This window comes from Ambystoma mexicanum, chromosome 6p, assembly GCF_040938575.1.
Source record: "Ambystoma mexicanum isolate Mex_15411 chromosome 6p, UKY_AmexF1_1, whole genome shotgun sequence".
NCBI lineage: Eukaryota > Metazoa > Chordata > Amphibia > Caudata > Ambystomatidae > Ambystoma > Ambystoma mexicanum.
In genome coordinates this window covers 329,500,620-329,513,659 of record NC_090935.1, presented here as the reverse complement: position 1 = coordinate 329,513,659, position 13,040 = coordinate 329,500,620, and positions in this window count along the sequence as shown.

Below are 13,040 nucleotides of genomic sequence, written 5' to 3'. Positions count from 1 at the left end.
TAGTTTAAGAGTCTTGAAGGGTATGTTTTGAAGCACTTTCATTCTTGCTTGCGGATTTGAACATTCCCACTTTTGGAAACTAATATTCCAGTATTATGTGTGCAGTTAGATACCAGTTTGCGTATTCTAACTGTTGACAGTTTTACAGTTTTGTGGGGTATGTTTTGAAGCACCTTCATTCCTGTTGGTGGATTTCAAGTCTTTCACTATTAGAAAGTGATATTGCAGTATTACGGGTGCAGTTACATACCAGTTGGCGCATTGTAACTGATGCTACTTTTATAGTTTTGTAGGGTTGGCTTTGAAACACTTTCATTTCCGTTGTGGGATTTCAATGTTTACACTGTTGGAAAATAATATTGCAGTACTATGGGTGCAGTTAGGTACCAGTTGGCGTATTCTAACTGTTGATAGTTTTATAGTTTAGAAGGGTATGTTTTGAAGCGCTTTCACTCTTGATGGTAGATTTCGACTACTTACTATTAGAAAGTAACATTGCAGTGTTATGGGTGCAGTTAGACATCAGTTGGCACATTCTAACAGTTGATCATTTTACAGGTAATTTTAAGTACTATGAGTGAAACAATTTTAGTGTGTGTTTTGCACAGTTGTTTCTGTGGGCATAATCATTGGGTCATTGGGGGAAAAAAATATATAACATTATGAATAATAAACAACCTGCACATCTGTTGGCATACTGAAACTGTTTTCCATTTCTCAAGCAGCATTGCAGCGCTATGGATGTACTCACATACCAATTGGTGTATGCTAAGTTTTTTTACTTTTACAGTTCTGAAGGGTATTTTTTGTTTGCACTTACATACCTGTTGGTGTCTATCTTGCAATAATGTATGATAGTTTTACAGGTCAGTGACTAAATTTAGCTTTAAGGAATATTAAGTAGGCATTCCTTTGATTTGTTGGTAATCTATGTTTTAGAGTAATGGACGTGACATTGCATTCAAACCAACCACATATATTTTTAATGTATGCAGTATAGTGACCAGCCGTGGTTGTGGCACCAGTGTGGTGGATTATGCCTACTGTTGTGAAGGTTTTCTTGCCAAGAGACACTTGCCTATGTGTGAAGCTGTAAGCTTGCAGTTGTTTTTGGTATCATCTGCATTGTACCTTAAAAGCATTACTATAACATATTGGCTGTGTGAGTTTATGTGTAAGGTGGAACAATTGTCTAAATTGCAAACAGTACATAATATGCCACGATTTGCATTTTGCACCAGAAGCTGAAATGGAACGGATTCACAATTAGGATATATATATACATATTACACAGCCACGTTAGTGGCTGTGTAGTTATGGTTAAGTTGCTAATCCCATAGGAAGAACACTTTTTGGGTGGCTTATAACTTTGCTCTCCCTGGACGAATCCTCACCAAACCTTGTAAACAAAGTATATGGCCCACTCTGAATTTCTTTGCAAAGTTTGGTGAGGTTTGGTCCAGGGGGGGCAAAGTTATAGTGGGGCCCCAAAATGTCTTTTTTTCCCATAGATTGAATGGGAAAAAAAATGTGCTCACGCCTACAGCCCAAACCGCTGGATGGATTTTCACCAAATTTGCAGCAGAGCATATTTTGTAAATTTGGTGAAAATCCGTCCAGTAGTTTTTCAAAAAATGACCAAAAGGTAGGTCACAAAAAATTAGTGATATGTATGGCCTGATTGGCTAATCGGCTTGCGTCATGTCCGCGGACCTGCAACGTGTTTGCTGATTGGATGGATGGTGAAGAGAGTGGAGTGCGTCAGATTGTTTCGATGCACCTGCCATCTTGGATCCGTGGACATCCACGGACAGTGCAGTGACAAACGGGGAAGAAGACAATTTTGGTAAGTGTGTTGGCATGTAAGACTGTTTGGGGAGGGTGGGGGAGTAAGAGATGGGTCCAATGTTGTATTTATTTCGGTGGAAAGCACCCTTATTGTGTTTGTTCTGTCTGAGGACAGCCGCGTTGTCCTTAATGTTCGTATTGATCAAAATGGGGGTGACACGGTACCTGCCTGTGTTTTCCGCAGGCAAGTTGTAACAGTTCTAAGAACATGCTCGGTGTCCGGGATGTCCACAATCAAACAAAAATGGGGGTGTCCTAAGGACACTATACCTGTCCGTACTGTCCGCAGGCAAGTTGAAACTGTTCTAAGAACACGTGCAGTGTCTGGGATGTCCGCAATCAAACAAAAATGGGGGTGTCCCAAGGACACTATACCTGTCCATACTGTCCGCAGGCAAGTTGAAACTGTTCTAAGAACACACACAGTGTCTGTGATGTCCGTAATTAAACAAAAATGGGGGTGTCCCAAGGACACTATACCTGTCCGTCCTGTTTGCAGACAAGTTGAAACTGTTCTAAGAACACACCCGCTGTCCGCGGACATAAAAAATTGCCATATGGCATAGTTAAAATGTTTGATTCTATGGGTGTGATCTATGGGTGTGATATGCTGCGGTGGTTGTGGCCAGGACCTAGAGTCTTGGGTGCATGGCCTCTAGTTTTGATTTTGATTTTGATTAAGATGATTTTGATTAAGAATGTTTTGCCTGAACCAGCTTCATCACTGATGTATAGTAGTATAGGTTTGTAATTTTGGCAGGTACATTCTTAATTTTCATGTTGTACACTATATGCAATTTCTTTTGTTACTTCTTTAAAAATGCCATGCTGCTCATTGTTTAGTTTTGATTGTAGTATAATTAAGTCTTCTGTATCTTCATACTGACACATGGTGTTTTCTACTTCTGTCATAGCTAATTCTGCCTCATTTGCTATTAGTGGCTGTCCCAGTGGTTCTTGGCTTCCTGTTACAGAAGGTTGACTACTGTCAGGAGTGTCCTTATCTAGTTGGGCCTGGAGTTCTTCTTCGTGTTGCTGTTCATTGTGCAACATTGTTTTGTACTGTGTAAAGTTTACATCGGTGATAGTGCTTTCATTTGCTTTGAAAGCGTCTTCATATGAGTCATAGTTATCTATTATTTCTTCTTCTTTTCTCCATGGTTTAAAGAGTTGTAGCAGAGACATGTAATATAGGTCTTCATGTTGAGGAGTTTTTAATGACAATTTGATATAATTACTTAAACTTGGTTTGGTAAGTTTTACTAAGCTGCCTTCACAATTTGTCACTCTGTATCTACCTTTTTTTTCATCAGGTTTTATGTTATTTTTGTATGTGACGTTTTGGGCTATGTGGTATAGACACATGGTTTCCATAGTGGTACTTCTGTTTGGGTAGTATGTGTCTAGTAAATTGTTTTTCAAAATGTCTTGGCTTTTGGGATCATTTTTGGCTATTGTTTCTATGTCGTCGTATGATTTGAGAACTCTTTTTCTAGATTTAGCAGGACCAAGACTTAGCCATACTATATTTTCAGATTTTCCATACAAGGTAGTACCGGTTAAACGATTTGCAGCTTCATAGCAGCCACATTCTCTATGGGAGAGCATTTTAATGCTACAATTTCTGAGACAGTGTTTTCTCTGATGACAGGTCATTCCAGAGGTCTTGAAGCTCTGTTTTTTCTGCTTTGGTTAAGTAGGCTGTAACATATCGTGCAACTGCAGTGGAATTGTCTGCAGTGTACTGCACATCTATGTTTGCATTCCACAATAGGGCAATGACTGCATTGTAATCATTGATGTATGTTGCTGCTTCTGTTCTTTTTATGTAATATGTATTTTTAGGTGATTTACCTTTAACACTATGTCTAACTGAAGACATAAAGTTGTTCACTTCACCTGTTTCTGTAACAGGTCTAGGGAAACCAAAGCAAAAACAAAGAGGTTATGGCTGGAAGGTTTAGAATAAACCTTAACCACTGGAATTGCTCTGGGCAACCCTCCAGACCATTGTTCTTCACCTGCCAAGACATTACAGAAGGGGAAAGACCATATGCTAATCAGGCTTGGCCCCATCCCAAAAGGGGCAGTCCAGCCCGAACTGCTAGGTCACATCCCTTCTGCACGAAACCACAAGTATCCCCAAACATGTTTCGGCCTTGTTGGGCCTCATCAGTGAGGAGTAGCTTGGGTCTCTAGGCCCAGCAGGCACTGGACCCACGTCTGGGCATACCCGTCCCACTCGGGGTGACAAAGCAAAAACAAAGAGTTGATGGCTGGACGGTTTAGAATGAATCTTAACCACTGGCATTGCTCTGGGCAACCCTCCAGACCATTGTTCTTCACCTGCCAAGCCATTACAGAAGGGGAAAGACCATATGCAAATCAGGCTTGGTCCCACTCCAAAAGAGACAGTCCAGCCCGAACTGCTAGGACACATCCCTTCTGCACGAGACCACAAGCATCCACAAACATGTTTCGGCCTTGTTGGGCCTCATCAGTGAGGAGCAGCTTGGGTCTCTAGGCCCAGCAGGCACGGGAAACCAAAGTGCCATTTAGTGTAGTATTTCCCTTTATTTTTGTATTTGCAACAACAATATTTGCCACATTTGTGTCTTTGAAATTGTAGAATTTGCAGATGAAGATCACTATTTGTTGCTTCTGATGGAATTTTCACAAGTGACATTTTTTTCGATAAACTGTAACACAGTGGCATCACTGTCTTGACCAAATTTAGGAGCACCTTTAATCCATAAAAGCATGTGGACATGTGGTGCTCTTTTGGCTTGGTATTCCTTTCTCCAAAAGAAGTGTTGCACTTCTCAGAGGGGAGGAAACGTTTTATCACAAATAAAGTGTAGCATAGCAATGAAGCGATGGTGGAAATATCTTGAAACATTAACAGGATCTAGAGAGCAAAGTTCTCCCGGTATTAGTATATCTATGTTTGTTTTGTTTTTGTTTGATATGCGTAGGAAATCATGTAGATCTTCCCATGCATATTCCGCACACCTTAATGTAACAAACCAAGTGGGTGGGCCAAGGTTTCTTATCATACAATGTACATCCCCGTGACATCGGAACCAGTACTCTTTAGTAGAACGCATTTTTGCTATCAGGTTTGTAATGCTTGATTGTAAAACCTCATCTTTTTCTTGCACTTTTTGTAGTAATTGCATAGCTGACATATTTTGAAAGTGGGGTCCTGATTTTAATGTGTGTGCAACTCCATAACATAGAGTTGCTAGTTCACTTTGAAAGAGTAGGTGGAAAATGTAGTCCACATTTTGTGTAAATTTGGGATCTTCAGAATACATTTGTAACGAGCGGTATTCTGATACTGTTATCTGAATAGGTCTATCATCGTACCTTCCTCCTTTGCCAGTCGGAAAGAGTAGAGGAAAAACATGTGCTTCTATACCTTTTTCCCATATGCTGATTGGTGATCCTTTGGTTGGTCGCATTTGGTATGTTTCTAGTGCATCATCTATGGTATCATTAGAGTGTAATGGATGAATTGTATAATGGTCTAAAATATTGGATGCTGTAGCAGGTTCAAATTGACCAGTTTCTGGTGACTCTGGAATTATTTCAGTTGTTTCCCTAAAGTTTTCTTCAATATTTATTTCTTTGTAGTATTCATTATTGTCTTTCAGATATTGCAAAGCTTGTCTAACTTTATGTAAGTCTACCAGTTGTTGCCAAATGTGTCGTCTTTTGTAGGTACACCATTTACTAAGACAATTAAGGATTGCTCTATTGGACATTGCACTACCAGAGTATGCATATTTTCTTTTAGATCTAATGGTAAATAAGCTACTTTGCCACGAACGCCTTTCACCAATTCAGAGGGAGGTAATTTTGCTGTTTTTGGTTGAAGGCATATTATTGCTTGAAATGGGTGCACTGTTTGAATTATGGTGCTCTCATATATTTGTTGCTGCTATAATTGAGTTGTTGCTGGGGTTTTGGTAATGGGAATAATTCCAAGTTATTTGTGAAAGCAGGTAAAGGAGTTTGATTGTTGTCAAGTTTTGTAGTGCAGTAACTGCAAAGTGTTAAGGGGTCAGTTATTTCGTATTTGTTTTCTTCTATAAGGTAGAGAGCTAATTAAAACCATTTGGAATCTTCATTGTCTTTTATTTTGTATGTTATGTCTATAGTTTTTGTGTTACTTTTATAAAAAAGTTCTGCGGCAACACACACACACACACATGGTTTGGTACTTCAGTGGATGTACTTTTGAATTTTAGTATTTCTTTTTTGTATGTGTGCAGTAGAAGGTTGGCATGTGCAAATTGTTGCTAGTCTGTGGTGAAGCTATTGCATTCTGTAAGTGGTTTTCACTTCTGAAATATTTCCTCTGCATATGGTTGATTTCTTTGAGTAGGTCTTTGGCTGTACCATGTAGAAGATTGTTATTTAAATTGGCTAGTGCTAAAGCAGGACTTTTAGCATAGTACAGTTTATAGACTAGATTTCTTATAGTTGAATGATGTGTTGATATCATTTTGATATGATGGAAGGTGCTTTTTCAAATAGGTCCTGAAATGCAGGCCAATGAATGCCCTTGCAGTCCTGTGTATTTGCACACTGGAAAAGATATCCATATTTTTCAGCAGTTTTATTTTGATTGTGTCTTTGCCTTTCACATATTGATTGAGCAACTGGCGTAAAGATTTGAAAGATTTTTTGGCAATGTTACACATTGACGTGCATGGCCATTTGTAAACTGGACCTTCTGGTTCAGTCGAATCAAGAATTGATACTGAGTTTTCTGGAGATATTTTTGTAAGCAGTATTTCTTGTTCCATTATGGTATTATTACGTTTTTCATAACCTCGTCCACTGCTATGGATGGCAGTTGTGTTTGTTTGATTTTGTTTGTATGCTTCTTCATTGAAATATGGTTCTGTGCTTGTGGTGTGACCCCATTCACCTCCACAAATATTAAGAAGTTATTTTTGTTGACATTCTGTTTATTGAAAAGCCTTTTTTGTAATTTAGTACTTGGATTTGTTAGTGGTTTCATTCTGTTGAACACTAAAATAAATAAATTTCTTTTGAGAAGGATTGCACTGTCTATCAAAGCTACTAAGATTAATTTTCTACTGCAGTTTTGAAGGGTTGTGCATGATTTGTCTCCTGTTTTTATAAGATTCTGAAGGACTCTGTGGCAGAACATTTTTGCTAATATACTTTTTTTCGTATGGTTACTTCCTACTATATCAAGATTTATAGTAGCAGTTTTAGCAGCAGTGGTAGCTGCATTTCTGTTAATCATTTTCTGTTTTCTTTTACATTTTGATAGAGGAGGCAAAGTTTCTGTACTGGAAGATGGCTCTGTTTTGCTCAATGACTGTATTAGCTGTTTTGTTTGAACTTTTTCTACAAACTCTGCTAGAGATGGATGCTTATTTTGGACATTTTTATTTTAATTTCCTCTATTTCTGTGTTGCTTTCTATGGACTTGCTTTCTGGTAGGCATTCTGTGGGGTCTGTTAAAACAAAAAAATAGAAGGTATGGCTGTTGTGCAATATATGTGTGCTTTATGCATGTGTGTCTGAGTATGATGATAAAGATGTATCTGGATGTGTGTGATTGTGCATTGGGCAGCTACAATTAGTTGGGAAGGCTATTCTATTTGTGTGTTAATATACTGCGGTTCAGATGACAGTAGAAAGTGAGCTAGTGGTGAGGATAAGCACTAATAGTAAATCAAATGGTATAAAATTAAAACAATTCTTTGTTTTGTAATACTAATATTCTAGGGGCTGAGTTGTGTTATTTGTGCTCTGAAAAATGGGGATTTGTGTGCCATTCTGCGCGCTAATCCCTGTTTAATAAATGGTGATTTGTGGAAAGAATGGTGCACAAATCTTTATTTTTTTGGTGCTCAAATTACATGAATCACCCGCACAGTGTGTTTGAGTAACACATTTTAACAAGAGGATACATATAACAATTAACATTATAACAGTAACAGTGGCAGCAATTTAAAATTGAGAATCAGACAAAGAAAACAGTTAAGTAGAGCAATTAAACTGAAGGGGAGAAAAGTAGAGCAATTAAACTGAAGGGGAGAAGGAGAGTAGTGCAGTAGAAGTGAGAGAGAGGGAGGGGTGGGGAAAGGAGGAGGAGGGAAACGGATGGAGTTAAGGGTGAGAATGGTGGAGAGGGGGAAGAGGAGGGAGATGATTAAGGAGATAAGGCAAGGGGCGAGGGGTCAAGAAGGTGGGAGGGGTTATATGGTGGGGAATGGAGAAGGAGAGATTTGAGGTAAGTGCTGAAAGAGGAAAAGGTAGAAATAGAGCGGAGTGAGAGAGGTAAGGAGTTCCAGTGTAGGGGGGCTAGGAGATGGATCGGAAAAGGGATGTGGCACAAGAGAAAGGAGGAACAGTGAGAAGAAAGTGGTTAGGAGAGTGAAGGGAGTGGGAGGGAGTGTAGAACGAGAGGAGAGAGGAGAGATAAGGGCGAGCAAGATTTTGGAGAGCTTTAAAGACTAGGCAGAGAAACTAAGGTAGTATTGTACTTACTCTTTTTGTGTGGAATGAGCAGGTTTCTTTGTAGTTGGTGTTTGTAGTTCAGATGTTGCTGTTTTCCAGGGGAGTGGTTTTCACTGCAATTGTAAAAGAAAGAAGTTAGTAATTGTGTGTGTTTATAGCAGTGATGTTAATTGAGAGATTCATTTTTATGTCTTTGAAGTAGTATTCTTGTTTGATTTCTGAACATTGTGTATGCATGCAGTTTCATTTGACTATGTGCAGCCTTTATATTTTATTTATATTATGTTAGTTCAACATCCTTTGTAATGAGTAGAATATTAAGTGTATGAAATTCACTTGGGTTTTTAAAGCTGTGTTATAGAATGAAAGGATCAAGAAGAAATAATGTTATATTTATTTTGCAGTTTTTATTAGGTAAATGGCAGAAACTGTATAGAAAAACATGGAATATATGTATTTGTGAAGCTGTGGGTAATCAAGTAGAATGATGTGATTTACAGGTAACGGTGTTATTGCAGCTGGGAGCATTTCAATGACAGTGTCTATGTGTGTGAGTGTATGAAGATGCATGGGATTTTACTGGCTGTGTGTAATTTTATGATACACTACTAAGTGTTTTTCCTCAATTATATTGTTATTTCTTCCATCTTCTAATATTATAATTTTTTTTAGATAGGTGTGTGTTTAAAAACAAACAGATAGCAGACATGTTTGGAAGTGACAGTTGATTATAGCAGATTGAAAAAATGACAATAAGTTCATTTTATAGGCTATACAGGTTAAGTGGTAGTTATTCTGTTTATATGCATTTATAAGAGTTGCACATGTAAAGTGCAGAAAATATGCATACCTGTAGTTTGTATTCATGCATGTGGATATGCATGCAGCTACAAGTAGAAATCTTGGAGACTTGTAGAGTAGTTGTTGTAGTAGGTGCTTTCCAATGACATGAGACTTGTACTCAGAGTGATCAACAGTAAATTTGAAGTGCTGAACTCTGATGATAGAGTTAGATGTAGAGGTCTTGGATGTGATTGGTGGATGGTTGTGTGACTGGTTATCTGTTTCCAATGAGGGAATGGCACAGAGAGTGAAGTGGAAATGGTAGAAGGGCTGTCCAAGTTACGATATGTCCGCGGACATCGCGTATTACATACAGGGATTTTGGGGTGGAGAGGCATGCAAATGAGAATGAGCAGGGCAACTGATTAGTCAGTAAAGTTTAGTGGGTGTGTTGTGCAAGGAGAAAGTTTGTCAGAAAGTCTTTTTCCTGAGAGAAGAACAGTTAGCTATGGCTCTGTGTTTCAGAAAACAGATTTTCTGGATTTTGGGAGACTCATGGATACATTGGTTGGAGGTGCATGCAGAACGCTGTGGAGTAGCTGCAGATCTTGGATTCCCTCATGTGGAAGTGCACTGGCATGGAGTGTGTGGAATGAAGTGGCTAGACTTGGTATCTGTCTGTGCTAGTTAGGAGACAGAGCTTCATCCAGACGTAATTATAATTAATTGTGGAGGGAACAGTTTAGGACAAGTGTCAGGAATTTCTTTGCAATTTGCGATGAAAGTAGGACTTGGGAAGGTCATGGACATGTTTCCAAATTCACAAGTAATATTTTCTCGTATTGCGCTGAGACAAATGTGGCTGCGTTCTCCTTCATTTGGTCGACAAATGGAGAGAGCAAGGTGGAATGTTAGTAAGGCTGTTTATGCCTTTCTAAGAGATGTTGGCATGTCCTCTTTCCACAATGAAAATATTATGTTTCGTAGCACATATATTTTTCGCAGAGATGGAGTTCATCTTACTTATGCTGGTAATCTGATTTTTCTGAGAAATGTACAAAATGCATTGCGACCTTTTGTGGAATTAAAGCCATCCATTTTGCATTAGGTGTTGACTATTTCAAGTTTTTGAAACACAAAAAAACACCACCAAAAGGCTCTTTTCAGATCCGCCACTTCCTCCCAGAGAAAAGTGCAATGGTTTTGATAGGGCAGCACCCCAAAATATTAGATGTCTGCAAACTGTCCGTGGACTTCTAAAAAAATGCACAGGGCCCTGCTACATTTATTTACCGCTTCTATTTTTAGACTGTGAAAGGTGGCTCTGAAAAGAGCCTTTTTTTTGGATTTTTGTTGTTTTATCTTTTTTTAGTTTTTTTACACACAACAAACTAGGAGAGGAGGGAAATGGAGGGTAAGAGGGGACACCAACACGGGGATAAGAAAGGGCAGGTGGAGAGAGGAAGATGTAGGGTGGGCCTTATTTAGGTAGTGGGCAGGTCTTCTCGTGCTCCGTGACCGTAGTCTCGAAAGCACTTCGAAGTCTCTCCCCCCTGCAGAGTACTGCGTCGCAGTACATACACAAAACTGTGACCCTCGAAAGGTAAGGGTCATCAGCATTGTGAATGGCCTGTGAGGCAGCTGGAGGGATGCCCTCTCCCACAGGAGTGCCTCTTGTGGTGAGAGGAGCAGAAACGGAGGATGTAGTAGAGGAACTCAACCTACTACAATCCTCACAAGGTACAACTTTGGAAACAACCCCACCGTGGAACGACCTTAGGCGTCGCTTCATAGTTGTCGTACCAAATCTGTACGAACCAAGCCTCCCGCGACTCCACTTTGCACTGGTTGCAGGTGACTTTGTTCGCACGCGCCTTGGGTACATTATCTTGAATGGAAAATAAGCGCCACACCCAAGACTCATGGTGAGTGCTGGTAGTAGGGACTTCCACTACCTCATCCTCGTCATCCTCTTCATCCTCCTCCTCTACATCCTCAAGCCTGTTTCCCTCTTCAGGCCCTTGGGGAGGTGGTGGTGGTGGAAGGGATGGGGGTGGTGCTGAGACAGATGTAGCACCAGCTGGAGCAGCAAGCATTGATGCCATCAGGTCTGATGGAAAGCAGCAGAAAAAGCAGCAACATACCAGACAAAGTAGAGAAAGCTTTGTCAGATAGCCAAAAGCACAATGAGCATGAGCTCTGGGTTGTGGCCTTTTATAGGGGTGCATGTGTGCGCTTCTCAGACACCCGTGCTGTCCGCAGACAGATCGAACACCCAAAAAATGCTCAAAAAGTTCCAAAAAGTATGTAGAAAGTCAGGGTCATTGTTTGAGACATGTGCTATGGTGAAAGTTTACTATAAAATACCGTGGATTGCCTGAAAAGATACTTTTAAAATGTTCGGGGACCAGCACAGTGTCCGTAATTCAGGACACACGCTCAGCGTGGGTGTGGTCACATGATGGTGTCGCGAACATGTCCGCGAAGGGAACGGTGTCAGCAGGACACCAAATGCACCGGAACGGTCGTGCGCATGCGCGCGGGTGTTCTATGGAGAGTGTTCCGGTCCTGAAACCAATTAAAAGTGCGACACAAGTGAGACTAACAGTTACAGACAGGCGCAATGTTTGTAGAAGTTATGAGTGCAGTGCGCATGTGCGTAGATGTTCTTCAGGCAGTACGGACAGGTATAGTGTCCTCAGGACACGCCCATTTTGTTTATTTACGGCCATCCAGACACTGTGTGTGTTCATAAAATTGCAGACAGTACGGGCAGGCATAGTGTCCTTAGGACTCCCCCATTGTTGTTTATTTGCAGACATCCCAGACAGCGCATGTGTTCTTAGAACAGTTTCAACTTCACTGTGGACATTACGGACAGGCATAGTGTCCTTAGGACACCCCCATTTTGTTTATTTATGGACATCCCGGACACTGCGTGTGTTTTTAGAAAAGTTTCAACTTGACTGCGGACATTACGGACAGGCATAGTGTCCTTAGGACACCCCCATTTCGTTTATTTACGGACATCCCGGACACTGCGTGTGTTCTTAGAACAGTTTCAACTTGACTGCGGACATTACGGACAGGCATAGTGTCCTTAGGACACCCCCATTTCGTTTATTTACGGACATCCCGGACACTGCGTGTGTTCTTAGAACAGTTGCAACTTGCCTGCAGACAATACGGACAGGTATAGTGTCCTTAGGACACCCCCAGTTTGGCTAATTACAGACATCGGACAGCCCAACTGCCTTTAAAAAAAAAGAAATAGGACTGAATTCAAACACACATAATTTTTTTTTATATTATATATAGATGTACAATTTATGAAAGAGAAGCAGAAACTGACATAACACAGGGTAATTGGGGGTTTCAAGAGGATGGATAGGAGGAGATGAAGGGATGGAAGTCTCATCAAAATGATTTTCTTTGTGGAGAAGGTTTGTGGATAATTGACTGGGATATGGAGAGGGGGGACAGGTACATGTGGGACAATGGTATTTCTTTTTTTCTTTTATGTGTTCCTCACCAAAAATGTTCAAATGGTTGAAATTTGCCATGAGCATGTCCATTTTTTCTTCCATGCGCTGGAGAGTCTTTTCCAATGTATCTTTTAGTGTACTATTTTCAATGTTTGTATGGTCTGTTAAAAATAAAATATATAAATTAAGTGCACATAAAGTAATGCTTATTAATCTGGTTATATAGACAAGTGTCTACCATTAGTATCACTATCTTCAGACATTTCCTCACGTTGGAAATTCTCCTCAAGTCACTCTAAAGTACTGGACATTTCTGTGAAAAAAAGAATATATATTACTTTTATTGTATCTAATACAGAAACTTTTGAAATATATAAGTAAAATGAAGTTTACTTACTGGCTTCTGGTAAATTGTGC